The sequence below is a fragment of the Macrobrachium rosenbergii genome, chromosome 22, assembly GCF_040412425.1.
Source record: "Macrobrachium rosenbergii isolate ZJJX-2024 chromosome 22, ASM4041242v1, whole genome shotgun sequence".
NCBI lineage: Eukaryota > Metazoa > Arthropoda > Malacostraca > Decapoda > Palaemonidae > Macrobrachium > Macrobrachium rosenbergii.
In genome coordinates this window covers 2,943,785-2,957,475 of record NC_089762.1, presented here as the reverse complement: position 1 = coordinate 2,957,475, position 13,691 = coordinate 2,943,785, and positions in this window count along the sequence as shown.

The window sequence follows — 13,691 nt, the reverse complement described above, 5'->3', positions numbered from 1 at the left end:
ATTTTGTTCATATTTCTTGACATAGCGTGTGTTATGACAGACACGGGCTATTTTACCCTACGCGCGTGGGAAAAAACACTACTCATTTATCAATTACCACAGATGTGCATTTCCCCCCGTTCAAGTTGATCAATGCAGCGAGTTTCTCTTACAAAGAGAGGGATTTGTTTCTGGTAAAGAGTATAATGGACGATAACGGCGCTTCCTCGCTCAAATCAGGTGGGGAAAGGGGCAAAGGAGGAGTAGTAGTAGTAGTAGTAGGAGGAGGAGGAGGAGGAGGAGGAGGAGGAGGAGGAGATCGTACTTCTAGTTTATGGGTGGACGTTACCTTCTCTCGTTACTCGGATCTTATTACGAGTTTATTACACTGTTCCTCGTCGCTGCAATTGACTCGTACACTTTTTCCTACCTGGAGCTGCTACTGCTGCTGGTGTTGTTGCCCAGCCGGTCCTTTCTTGCACGTCGTAATTTGCAACAACATAACAAAGTTTAATGTAAAGCTTCACAACAACCGACCCACCCCACCCACCCCTTCCATCTCTCACCTATTCTACTCGTCTCTCTTTTCCGCCTCAGTGAGGAAAAGAAAAAACTGGCATTGTAGCAAATGTACAATGACAAACCACCTCTTAGATTACGGGTAATGCATATTGTTTCCAAGGACCTTACTGCCACGTTCGCGGAAAAGAAATGTAATTTGGTTGATCTGCTTTCGAGTGTCTCGCAAAAAACCGAATGCGATCGGAAGGTAACGGATTTCTTCGAAGGCGCTGCTATTGACAGCAATGATTATACAAATTTCCGTTCCAAGAGGTCACTTGCTACGCCAGATTGATTGACTATGGCTGCTGAAACTGGCATCACAATGTCTAGGTTATTGGCGCCCTAATAAAATGAAAAAGGCTAAAAGAATGTACAAATAAATTTAAATGTAGTTTCATACAAGAAATATCTATATATATATAAATTTCTGACTCACATCAGGATCGAACCCAGGTCTTTCAATTGAAAGGCAAGGGCACTGCCCACTAGGACACACAAGTGACTTGTATGGCCTAGTGGGCAGGCAGCCCTTGCCTTTCAATTGAAAGACCTGTTGAGGAATGATCCTGACATGAGCCAGAAATATTTGTTCCACACGTGGTTGTATGTTTATGTACATCCATAAATACACAATATAAATACACATAACATATACTGTATATGTACATTACCATTTGAGACAGACAAGTATTAAATGTAGATCATATTATCTATGTACATCACGATTACTTCCTGGAACAGTGCCATGAGTGTTTTAAGTGAAAAAAAAAAGCTTACGATACCGAATGCTTACATCAATAAAGGTGCGCCGTGATGCAAAATGCGGTTTCAGTAATATGAACTGGTAGGTTTAGAGTGACGCCTCTCTTAAATCGTCGTACATTGCAAACTAAATGAACATGCAAAGAAACAAAAATGTTGATTGCAATATAAAAAATCCTTTTTTCTCACTGCCTAACGCCATTTCACTTATGACTGCAATACACTGTACTGGTACGTACAGATGCACCATTACTAACACTGTCCTGCTGCATTAGTTAGTTAAAAGTCGTCTTGGGCCTCTGTAGGCTCTTTCTTGGGGCGACAGCCAGTGATCGGTCCCAATCCTTGAGCACGTGGCCAGTTGTCGCTAGGCCCACTGTTCAACTCCCCAGCCCGAGGGCTGGTACCTATTCTCTACTGAACCTCTCGGGTTTTTTCGGACCGTTAGGTTGACGGGCTGCCGGATTTTTGCAGTGGCACAATCCAAGGCATCAGTGAGTGGCGGGGTTTGAACCCTGGCCCTCTCGACCGGTAGCCGAGAATCATACCACTGCTGCATACCAAGTATATAATTAACCTCTGTATTATCAACTTGAAGAAACCATACACATTTAACTGTATGAAGCGAGAATTGCCTCACTAGGAGTTCACGAAAATGACAAAGCCTGCAGCCCTGAACTATCTCTGGCAATTCTTATCCTTTTCCAAGCTAAAACCATCAACGTAAACGTGACGAAAATCCAACTTGAAGTATCTCTCTCTCTCTCTCTGACAGAAACAAAGGCATGAACTTCTCTGGTTTAAAACTCTTTTCTTTTATGATTACACCAAAGCTGTCTTGTTACTCGGGTTTACAGCAAATGTTAATTTGGTTACTCAGATCCGTACATACTGAATATCTTCTTCCAGAACTTTAGGGCATAAGGGCTTGGAATTGGAATATAAGAACACAGAATTTAAGCCAAAGGCCCAGCGCTGGGACCTATGAGGTCATTCAACGCTGAATGGGAAACTGACTGTAAGAAGGTCAGAAAGGTGTAACAGGAGGAAAACTCTCAGTTGCACTACGAAACAATTATAACAAAGGGTGGAAAGTGAGATGGAAGAAAGAGAATATGAACGGTGGGACAGTAAACGGAATGAAAGGAGGCAGCTAGGGGCCGCAAGGACGCTGTAAAGAACCTTAAGTAATGCCTACAGTGCAACGCATGAGGTGCATTGGCGGCACTATCCCCCTACAAGAGATAAGGGCTTGGTGACATCCATCGTAAAAGTAACAAACTAATACCACTTTGAGTCCATGGATATCAAACATGATTTTCGCTTCCAGTTAAAAGTGATGCTGACAATCTGATTTAAGTTAAGTATTTTTAACCAGACCACTGAGCTGATTAACAGCTCTCCTAGAGCTGGCCCGAAGGATTATACTTATTTTACATTGCTAAGAACCAATTGTTACCTAGCAACGGGATCTACAGCTTACTGTGGAATCCGAACCACATCATAACAAGAAATTAATTTCTATCACCTCTAATTCTTCATTGGCCGGTCGGAAAACGCTCTAACTGCTTCATAACGATACCAACCCGGCCAATGAGGAACTATCTAATTTAGGGTTACGATGGGCCCAATATGGATTAAGGAACACTGTATTCAGGAAGCATAAATGCTCTTATTGGCCTCAATAATTAGCAAGATTTTTCTGCATATGTTTCTGCAGAGAATAGTGATGGCATTTTTGACATGACTGGATTAAGTATACTCCTTTAAACAGACCACTCTGCTAAAATTAACAGCTTTCTACACTATTTTGGATGCTGTTCACTTGAGAGGTAAGATCACTTATTTTACCTTTCATAAGAACCAATTTTCATATTAACGGGACCATGCCCAAACACATATATATTATTTCTATACCACATTTTTCCCATTTCTGAAATCTTCATTTATGTTATGATTAATAATTTTCAATATTAATTTTCCATTATTTCTCAAGGTCGGAGCCATTGCCCAACAACTCCCCACGATCCGCTAGTGCCTCTTACTCAAATAACGTACTCAACCCGTCTCTAATGATCAATGCAGTAAAATAAGATTAACCACAAGTCGGCAACTCATATCACGAACGCGTTGCACGAACTCAGTATTCAGGAATCCTATACTGATGTTTCATTAAATATCCCGCATTTGCCAAAATTCATTCTGTACGATTGGTCGCTGACATGTTATCGACCAGTCTTTGAATATTAATGGCATTTTGCCAGCAAAGTATTTTATATTGGATTGCCGGCAGAATCTATCATTATTTAAACCTTCCTCCACGACGCTGAATAAACCCGATGACTGGCGTCTTTCTTCAAGACACTATTTTGGATAATGTTCAATCAATCAGAGGTAATCATTCACTGGCGGATCCAGAAAAAACTTTCATTCCCGGGGGCTCTTCTTCCCTTTTGGCTCCTATTTATGACCCAAATATGAACCATACCATACAAACAGATATCATGTCAATTTCTATATTTTTTATTTTTTCCAATTTATGTTCTGATTATATAAATCTTCAACCGATTATTTTGTCATTATTTCCCAAGCTGTAAGAGCAGCTGCCCAGGACACTTTCAACCACGGCCCGGTGGTGGCCTGTGCTATAGCACTGCCAGACGCACGATCATGGCTAACTTTAACCTTAAATAAAATAAAAACTACTATGGCTAGAGGGCTGCAATTTGGTATGTTTGGTGACTGGTGGGTGGATGATGAACATATCAATTTGCAGTCCTCTAGCCTCAGTAGTTTTTAAGATCTGAGGGCGGACAGAAAAAGTGCGGACGGACAGACAAATAGGCCTAGCCATCTCAATAGTTTTATTTTACAGAAGATTAAAATCATACCGAACAAGGCAGAATACGTTTGACAACATTGTCTACTTAAAAGCATATAAGAAAATGTTAACATACGGCTACTAAGCGATCGTGTTTCCTTGTATTATGTTCAATAGGTTTCAAATTAAATTCTGACATATGAGAAAACCTAGAATTATGTCACTCAAGACTTTTTTTTAACATTCTTTTAATTTCAAATAACAGCAAACTGGAGGTTTTTGCGGAATACCTACTTAAGTGACCTACAGTATGACAAAATAAACAATGCGATAATGTCTGTCTTCAAATTGTTTCAAAAACTTTTTTTATACGGAAAGAAAATATTTTTACAGTTTACACTCATCACACAATTCAAAACCTATTTTTATATGAAAAGAAAACATTTTTACATTCATCACACAAACAAAAGTATACAAATAAATCGGATATCCTACAAGGAGATTCGAATTGCATAATTACCTTGTGCTAAAACTTTCAGCTTCAATTGCAAAATCCTCGTACTGTCAACGAAGAACACGATGCTGCTATGTACAGTAAAGTCCCCCCGCCCCCCCTCCCAATGGTGCCTTGAAAAAAAATTAAATATTCGACACATGAAGTTAGAAAATTAAATACGAACTGCCATGAAAGATGAGTATTCGCAACAAACTCAGTCTTCACTGTGAGCTCAGGTGGAATGAAAGGTCTTTCTTAAAAAATTTTAATCTGGTTTGCATCCGAGTATGAAAAGAAAGTTGTCTCATGAACGGTGAGACATTTTCGGGGGAGCAAAGAATTGGACCAAAATAATGATTCACTCAATTAACACCCGATAGGGGAATCTATAAACCAAACCATATATTTAAGATTCTGCTCAACCAATGATATCTCTCTCTCTCTCTCTCTCTCTCTCTCTCTCTCTCTCATCATCCAAAATAAAACATCCATTAGATTTTGTATTGTATAACCACCCCAACACACACACACATTATACAGTATGTATGTATGTATATATATGTAATTTTATGTAATATATGTGTGTAATGAAACACACACATATATAATATATTATATAAATATATATATATATATATATATATATATATATATATATATATATATATATATATATATATATATATATATATATATATATGATATATATATATATATATATATATATATATATATGACTTTTTATCACATCACCGTGATTCATATACAATCAGAAAGCTACAAACGTCCTTTAATATCCAATTCGCTCTACCTCGGAAATAATATATTTTCATATATGTTACCGAAGGGGAATGACCGACTGAGTTAATGCGTCCCTGTAGTCCTGAGTTCCTGTCCTTCGTTGGTTCGAGCCCACGGGACGGCGTACTTATTATCAACTAAAAAATTCCCCTTCGGTAACATATATGAAAATATATTATTTCCGAGGTAGAGCGAATTGGATATTAAAGGACGTTTGTAGCTTTCTGATAATATATATATATATATATATATATATATATATATATATATATATATATATATATATATATATATATATATATATATATATATATATCTGTGAATAGATATACACTATACATATAAACAGTGCACATTATGTAAATCACCTAAAGTATACATAACAAAAGTTTACATTAACAATCACAATTAACCAGTATCATTAAAAGCTTTCTATGAAGCCAGGAACCACAGTTCCGACTTGGCGCGCTAACTGCATTGTCGATATAATTCCCCGCATAGGACGCAATGCATCGAACCAGACCCGGAATAGATGCAAATCGAGTCTTCCCTTCGTCTTACGGTTCTGGCCACCATTTCCCCCCCCACCCGGGCCAGCTCTTTCCCTAGCACCTTGGTCGTGAAATTCTTGGGCGAAATGGCAACTTTCCGGCACTGCTGCCTGTCATGCGAAATTTGATATAAATCCCTCAGCGCGATCAACCCTTCAACTTTCGTGGTTAACTGAACCTGAGAATTTGGTGGATGGCCGTGGGAGAACGAGCTGTGAAAAGTAAACTGCGTGTTTCCTATATCCTCACATCGCGCTTCTGGGAAAACCCGGTAAGAAATTATACACGTATGAAACAAGCAAAATAACTTCCACATTCTCAACAGGGCGTCTTGAGTGCTTTTTTTTTTATGAGACCTTTACATGGTGCAAAAATTACTGGACATATGTAAAGTGGTCTTCATACGAAAACTCTGTCATCAGACGAATTTTGGTTCGAGTAATATACGGTGTAACTTATTCTTTGGAAACTGAATCCATGATATATCTTTATTTTAGCCTCTTTGCTTTTTTTTATGAAATGTCAGATCAGGAAAATGTTTCACATGATTTTAAAAATTATTTGAAAAAATTAGATACTTGGAATTTCCATTAGACGAGTCATCCCTTTTTTTTAAACGGTTTGCAGATATACAAATGCTAATCATACTAACATTGGAATTTTATTTATATATATATATATATATATATATATATATATATATATATATATATTGTCAACGACTAATTTAAAGTCATTGCCCAAACGTATGTATTACCCTGCAACAATTTCTTCCTATTAGTTCAAATTTACTTAAAAAATTTTCAGTAATAGGGATTCTGATTATCATAAGGATAATCATTTATTTCTATCATAATAGAATTTAGGCCAGAGGCCAGGCGCTGGGACCTATGGGGTCATTTGGCGCTGAAAGGGAAATTGGCAGTAAGAAGGTTTGAAAGGTGTAACAGGAGGAAAACCTCAAAGCAGTTGCACTATGAAACAATTGTTAGAGAGGGTGGAAAGTAGGTTAGAAAGAGAACAAGAACGTGTGCAATGATAGTAGTTGTAACTGGGAATATTACAGACCTTTAATCTAATTTCCAATATATATAAAACTTATAATATCAGACTATTCGCTCGGGAAAAGCTTAAAATTAAATCTCGCGGCACGTAAACAAATACAAGAATATACAGTTACACAGAAGAAATTGGTTTGCCAAACGACACTAACAGGTACCAAATTACGATTTATAAACACACCTGGATCTCCTTGAAAGCAAATTAGACGGCGACACTAATTCGTCAAATGCACAGATGAAACTAAACGGCTCGGCCGCCTCCGGCGTTACAACTCACTCATAATTTGACAGGAAGAAGCCTCCTACAGCACTTCCTAGGGAGTAATGCAACGCAAAATTGCCTTGCGTTATTTGCGGTTGAATTCTGGAGGTCAATCTCCAAGTGGGCTCCATGAACAAGACTTGGAAAGGGAAAAGGAGAAATCCTTGTTAACGAAAATGGGAGTGGAAAGCGTAGTATACGCTTGTAACACGGGCAAAAGCAGAGGAACTCAACGCGCTTTCTTACAAAATCATTTGAGAGTACGTGTACGTTGGAAGCCCCAATAACGCCGTATTAATGAAATGAAAGAATCGCAACTCTTGGTTACCATATAACGCATGCATGCAATTCCTATGACAACAGATACGTGCAAAGTCACAAACTCCAGCTCGACCTCGAATCACTGCGGCAGCTGCGTAAATGTGAGACATTTTACGACCAATACCTTAAAAGCTCTGATAAATTTACACATGAATACAGTTAGATTGGATGAAAAATATTTCTATAGCAGAGGGAGTCTCAATTATTTGTTCCATACACCATGACCTCAACAATAAATGCACAAAATTTAATATTCTTAACTTTTTTAATATGGCAGATATTCACCAATTAAATCGGGGTCTCTCAGTCCCCCCCATGGCGTTCGGAGTTACTCTGTTCAATAGCAGATAAAGACTTCAAAACTGTGAGAAAAGTGATTTGGACTGAATAATTCCTTAATGTCGCTTGACTAATCCATCCATACAACTATTCTTTAAAACAAGGAAAAGAGACCGCTAAATCTGGCTTAAAATTTAAATTTTTTTCTGTGCATAATAATATAAAAAGCAAAATATGGATATGATTACACACACACACACACACACACATATATATATATATATATATATATATATATATATATATATATATATATATATATATATATACATACATATATACATAAATGCAATCTCTCTCTATATATATAATATATATATATATATATATATATATATATATATATAGAGAGAGAGAGAGAGAGAGAGAGAGAGAGAGAGAGAGAGAGAGAGAGAGAGAGAGAGAGCAAGGATTCACAATGTTCTTTGCTTGAAATAAAAGAAACATATTTAATAAAAAAGTGAGCTCCCGCCCAAAACATGCGAAGAATATTATGAGATTATGAGCACTATACAGTAAGTTTTCATTATGATTACGATGTCAGCCCGTTAAAATTCTATCAAGTGGGAAAGTGGATGTGCTTGTTAATATAAGTATGGCTAAAAGAGTGTACAGGTTATGCTAAAATGCAGAAAATAGGAGTACGAAGTTATCAGGTACCACAATACGTACATAAGTACATACAAACTAAGATACAAGAGGTTACTTGACTGTAGATGTACATACGTACACACGCACTTGATACATGCGTACGTACTTAAACACATACAAATACACAAACACAAAATTATATATCATAAAGAAACAGACATGTTGCGCTTTACACATACAGGTGCACGTACACACACAAACACACAACCTATACCTTTTAAATGTCTTTGCAGAGTAACACAAACAAGATGCCTAATTTGTCTTCGTCTTTCCACAGCAGATCCCACTCTGATCCACATATTAGTATAAGGGTGCTGGCTCATTTGATTACTGGCAAGTAGGATTGTCATCATGCAAATGGGCAGTATATGCAGACACAACTGGTCAGGCAGGTCATTTATCTCTAAGAGTGAACCTTGACACAAGGCAAGGGGTATAGAAACAGAGTGTCAAAACGATATAGCCAGCTTCGTCTGGAGAGACCTTTCATATCAACACAGTATAGAAGTTACTGTCGTAATCGACCAGTTTCTGCACACGACTCGGTTGTAGCTCAATAAAGTTGTCTGTACAGACAGCTACTATATGGCTCCATAAATGTACTGCACTTCGTGGTGTCACACCAGAGGGTGCTATTCTAACCTCTGAAGGAACACCCTCTGAGGGAGAGGTACCATGGGACAGAATGTGGTTAACTTTAGCCAGTGATTCTCAAACTGAGTGCCGTGGCACCCTGGGGTGCCAAGACAGTGCCTAAAGGTGCTGCAAGATTGTCCTGAATTTTGTCTTGGCTGGATCAACTCAACGAACATTTGTAAAAAAAAAAAAGTTTGCAGAAGTCTTCATATAATTATTATCAGTGTGTCTACTCTGAATGCTCTGTCTTTGTACAGTATACTTCTGCATGTACGGTGTGCTGATGTTGGTTTGAGTACGGGTAATAATTTTACTCGTTAAATAATTAGTTAATTCATGCGATATGCCGGGACGGTGAAGAAGAAGGGGTGCCATGTAATGACTACATTAGTTAGGGTGCCATCAACAGAAAAACATTGAGAACCACTGCCTTAGACTTCAGCTGTTCTCTTATCAGAAATGTGACGCTGAGCAACTCAGGTGTGGCCTGGACAATATTCCCTTTTTTAAGGCTTTCTCTGGTTTTACAGCTGCATCCTAAGAATGAATGCCCATAGAAGTAAAAGTCGGGTAATGATACTCAGAACAAAGGGGGGATAATCGGGGAATAACGATGAAAGCGTAAAAATAAAAGGAAGAAAAAGCCTTTCAATCCACTTGGCCTGCTCTGTCCTAAATATGTGTTGCTCTCTATTCCGTACGTCAAACTGAAAGATCTTCTGTCAGGAGACATTTACGATGCTGTTTATGATTAAGCTCGCGCTATGCCAGCAGGTTCTAGTCATGAAGCAGCCCGTAAGGACATTTTCGTGGATATCACTGGAAAAAAAAAAAAACTCCATAGAGAAAACCCCAAAAGCAACGGTCGGTATAATAAGCGATTTAAAATTCTACAATCGACCATACACATCTTTTTGGATCATCCCTCAAAGATAATCACTGCTTACCTACCCTCTTAGAATATCTGAAGCCTAACGAACTCTGTCTATATCCCTCCAATGCCTGTAATTACAAAATCCATGTATAAACTGTCCTCTTGTGTAACAGCAGCATTATTGTCAGTCCCAAAGGGATGGAGGTACCGCTTTTCTCTTGTTCTTTTGTGTCATTTATACTGGAATTTTCTTATATATGTATGTGTATATATATATATATATATATATATATATATATATATATATATATATATATATATATATATATATATACACACACAATATATATATATATATATATATATATATATATATATATATATATATATATATATATATATATTATATATATATACACATTATATATATATTATATATATATATATGTATATATATATATATATATATATATAATATATATATAGTGTATCAAACAGCCATAGAAACGTTACACACAAACCTTTTAGGGAACTACTTAAAACAATTCTAACTTATATCCTTATTTCATACCATACCCCATCAATCAATTACATAAAATTTTCTCTAGATCAAGGCATGTCACATACAGATTTGTCCTCCATTCTAGAACTTCGCAACACAACAATTTCATAACGAACATCTTAGTGACGTAACTCTTCTTTCCTAAACCCAAAAGCGATCTTCCTTTGTTTTACGCCTTCCGTTACGTCTACCTTTCTCCAGCTAGATCCCTGCCAGGTCAACTTGACAAGGTTATGCAGTACCCACATAATCCCTACATTCTCCTCCACCAGCATTAAGCAAGGGGATAATTATTATCCATTCCTTCGGTACCGCCCCCTTAACGCATTGAGAACCTCGGTCAGGGACTGCAATGGCCAAAATGATGCAACATCGCACAAGAAAGCCCATCATTTCTTTGCGCTAATCGAATCTTCAGGTTTTAACGGCCTCCTTTATATTCTAATCTGTGACGCCCGCTCCTCGGAGTTACGTCAAACACCCAAACCCTCACATTATTCGGTTCCGCCTCTATCACTTAAGAGCCTGGAGTCATGTAAATGCTCGTTCAATCGGACCAAGTCTCTTATCTCTAAATAAGAATTTTCAGTTTTCTATCAGAGAAAACTACTGTGACGACTTTGTCTGTCCGTCCGAATTTTTCCTGTCCACCCACATATCTTAAAAACTACCGAGGGGGCTAGAGGGCTGCAAACTGGTATGTTGTTCATCCGCCCTCCAATCATCAAACATACCAAATTGCAGCCCTCTAGCCTCAGTACTTTTGATTTGATTCAAGGTTAAATTTAGCCATAATCGAGTGTCTGGAAACGATATAGGCTAGGCCACCACCGTGCCGTGGTTAGAGTTTCATGGACCGCGACTCATGCAGCATTATATCGAGACCACCGAAAGATAGATCTATTTTCGGCGGCTTTGATTATACGCTGTACAGAAAACCCGACTGCGCCGAAGAAACTCCGGCACATTTATTTACTTGTTTCTATTACACGTTTCACTTCAATATCTGTTTCCTCGTTCACTTGCCTCTTGGCATTCACACCGATCCCTAAAACTCTTTGCTTATTAATCTTTCTCAGAAATGCTATCGGTTCCAAAACTTCCTACCCTCTCCTTATTAATTTTTAGTATTTCTTTATCATTCTTCCCTTTCTAAGCCTGAAATTCGATGACCAACGTACATCAATATATTACTTCTTTTTGTTGCAGGCTCTGCAACAAAAAGTAATATATGCAAAAGTGCTACCGTACTAATTCTCACTTTAAGTAACGAATATGCCATTGAAAATTCGGTTGATTATATGACCAATCATATCTGTGGCTTTTACCGATAAGAGTATTTGTATGACCATATGTTTAAGTAATCTTTAAATACACTTAAAATGAACTGAGATTCATCATTAACATTTTGCGAGTATCAGACTGTAGCATGTTCGATCACTGTCAGAGATGGCAAGCAATAAATTTTCGTCGATTACTTTGCCAATGACTTATACTACAACAGGCAGCATATTCCTCATTTCTCGTCAAGGCCAAAACATATCTTTTGTGCAACTTACAACAAAGACTAAAGCCAGTTACATGTAGTATTTAGCCAGCTACCCAAAAAACTGAGACGTACTTTGTTTCTACACATTAGTTCCCTTCCTATGGGATAACTGATATAGTATTTTAAACTAAGACTAAGAACAATCAATTCTTCAAAGATAAGGATAAAAGAGGGCCCTATTTTTGCCTCGTTCAACTTTGGTATATTGTATGAAATACACTGAAAACTCTCAAGCATTACGGGAAAATCTGTCCTCATTGTCACAGAATGGAAATGTAGGCATTAAGGAGCTACATAAAACATAATCTCTCCTTATCTGAGGTCCACAGAAAAGGGAGGTCAACTGACGGGAGGCCAGGCTACTGGTTTCTCATTCGTTTACAAACTAGGCTGGTGACTGGCAGGAAAACATTTGTGCTTCCGTATTTTTATAAAATTCAGGTCTAAGGCCTTAGCACTGGGACCTATGAGGTCATTCAGCCCTGAAGCGGAAACTGACAGTAAAAGTTCTGAAAGGTGTAACAGGAGGGAAACCTCGCAGTCGCACTATGAATCGATTGTTAGGAGAGGATGGAAAGTAAGACGGATGAAAGAGAATATGAAAGGAGGTACAGTAAAAGGAACGAAAGGGGTTGCAGCTAGGGGCCGAAGGGACGCTGCAAAGAACCTTAAGTAATGACTACAGCGCAACGCATGAGGTGCACTGACGGCGTACATCCCCAGGTATAAGAACTTGGTTTCGTTGGAAAAACTCTCTCTCTCTCTCTCTCTCCAATTTGATATTCAGCACATATTCTAAACGTGCCATTTAATTTCTAAGTACAGATCATTATTCTCTTTAGTCATCGCATCAAGTGTTCAAATCACTAATAAAGAAACTCCCCCCAAAATAAGCCTGCCTCATAACCATCATCATTAATGAGGTACAAGGAAAATGGCACCAAAAACCAGTCTTTATCTCCGAAGGTTTTAGTGACCACGAATTATTTTTGTAGATACAACAAGGATTCCATAAAACTGATCAATCCACCTGTATCTCCACCCACAACTCGCTAGGGAGCTGTCAACAACCCTTCGTCATTAGTACTGATAATGGCTTAATGACTGACGATACTTCTCTCTGTAAAGGACGGGGCACAAAAACAAGACAAGCTCGAGCAAACACTGAATGCAACTCCACCCACGCCAAACAGATAACTGTATATATCTTCATTCTAAACGAAAGCAGCAATGTCTTGCGAGAATCTGAGAACAGTTCATGCACACTAGTACGTCACCAGGGCGAGTTCAACGCTTCACTTGTTCGTATAAATAGCTAACAAGGGTATGTGGCATGTAGATCAAAATAAATGAATAAAAGTTAATCTTACTGCCTAGCTCATATGATCAGAGAACATGCGACTGGTTGCAGATTGATTTAATGCAATTGTCTGCTGTCAACAGCCGTCAAATCAATTATCTG